We start from the raw sequence: 2,406 nt of genomic DNA on the forward strand, positions 1-2,406 counted from the left end.
ACATTTTGATAAATTTAAGGGGCCGTATTAAGCCTAGAACAAAATTCAAGGATCTGATTCCGGTCCATGTATACTCACATCACTGTTTGAATAGGTTCATTTTGATAAATTTAAGGGGCCGTATTAAACCTAGAACAAAATTCAAGGATCTGATTCCGGTCCATGTATACTCACATCACTGTTTGAATAGGTTCTTGTAACTTAACCTTTTATGATAGAAGTAGGAGTGTACACACCAAATCGTCAAGTCAAATCGAACCAACTAATCAAACCAAATCGAGAAAAAAAACCGACTTATGGTTTGGTTTGATTGGTTTGGGGTTAGAAAAAAAAATGACCATTCTTGGTTTGGTTTGGTGTTAACAAAAAAAAAAAAGTCAAACCGAACTGGAATCGAACAGACATAATTATAATATTCGAACTTTTTTATATATAAAATATTAATTATAATCTACTTTTTCAACTAGTTTTAGTAATTTTCAATAATTTGAAAGTAGAAGTAGATATATAAAATACATAAAGTAGCATACTTAAGTATTAAATTACAAAAAATAACAACACTTTTATCAAATTGCATTTTGTAGAATATGTATTTGTATGTATTTGTATTTTTGTAGCAATAGTTTGCAAAAATACAAAATACATATCGATCATAAGGGCAGTAAAAATCATATGTATTTGTATTTTGTAGTAGCAGTTTGCAAAAATTTTAAAGACAACTTGTTATACTATGTAATTATGAAACTGTTGCTATGAAACTCATAATTAAGGGGATAAGTATGTTATTTCTGAACTTTGCCCATAAAGTAGCATACTTAAGTATTAAATTACAAAAAATAGCAACACTTTTATCAAATTATATTTTGTAGCATATGTATTTGTATGTATTTGTATTTTTGTAGCAACAGTTTGCAAAAATACAAAATACATATCATCATAAGGGCAGTAAAAATCATATATATATTTGTATTTTTGTAGCAACAGTTTGCAAAAATACAAAATACAACTTGCTATATTATCTAATTATGAAACTGTTGCTATGAAACTCATAATTAAGGGGATAAGTATGCTATTTCTGAATTTTTCCCTATATATATTTAGATTTAGGCCTTTAACTTATAATATTTGTCCATTAATTGCTAATTAAATGATCGAAAACCCAATATAAACTTAAAACCTAAATTTTTTCACTCTTCATCTCACTTTTTAGTTTCAAGAGAGTTTTTCGCTCCTCATTTTTTCATAATTATGGTTTTTTATTAGCACATGAGTGAAAACATATTTGATCTAGTCTTCGATCACAATATAATTGTAAAAACTAAAGATTATAAAAAAAATCCAAAAAAAACGACTAAAATCTAAATCGAAAAAATCAATTATATATTGGTTTGATTTGGTTTATAGTTTTAATAAATCAACATGATTGGTTTGCTTTTTTTTTTTAATAAAAACCAAACCAACCCGACCTATGTACACCCCTAGATAGAAGTATCAATTTGTTGATTGCTCGCCGAAACAAGAAATAAGCTTTTACACCACATCCGTTTAATAGTACGCTAAGGGGTCGTTTGGTTGAGAAACAAGTTATGCTGGAATTAGTTATGTTGAGATTAGTTGTCATGGGATAAGTTATTCTGGTGTTATTTTTTTTTAGTGATTGCTTGATTTGTGGTACTAAAAATGATAGGCATTACATCATTTCTAAGAATAGATAATTTGTTTACAAAAATACCATTCGCCTTATTTAGCTTAATATTTCATGTTAAATTACTTATTTTGTCCTGAAATGTTGATAATCTCATTTAAAAAATAAAATTCATCATCAAAAAATGTGAAAAAGAATTACTCTCATCTTACATTATTTAGTATCATTAATATTTGATAATCTCATTTAAAAAATAAAATTCATCATCAAAAAATGTGAAAAAGAATTACTCTCATCTTACATTATTTAGTATCATTAATATTTGAAAAATTGAATTGTATTTTTTAAAAAAATTAAATTTTCAAACATGTTTAATTATATATAAAAAATAATTTTTTATTTAATAATTAAGCATGTACTAAGTTAGAAAGGAAATGTCAAGATACTTTAATTACTTGTCCATGATAAATTTGTTAGGAAAAATAAAAATTTGAAGTAAGATTAATTTACAAAATACAAAGACAATAAATCTTTGGATAAATTTTGAATTTGATTGTATAAATAGTTAAGACCATATAATTGTTCAAATTTACCAAAATGAATAAAAATTTATAGAGTAATTAAAATTTAAATTAGGAATAAAATTATCAAAAAAAAAATAATGTAAAGAATATCAAAATCTCACGTTCTCTCTTATATATAGTAGTAAAGTAAATATACATATACATACATACATACATACATACATACATACATACATA

This window comes from Capsicum annuum, chromosome 8, assembly GCF_002878395.1.
Source record: "Capsicum annuum cultivar UCD-10X-F1 chromosome 8, UCD10Xv1.1, whole genome shotgun sequence".
Taxonomy (NCBI): Eukaryota; Viridiplantae; Streptophyta; class Magnoliopsida; order Solanales; family Solanaceae; genus Capsicum; species Capsicum annuum.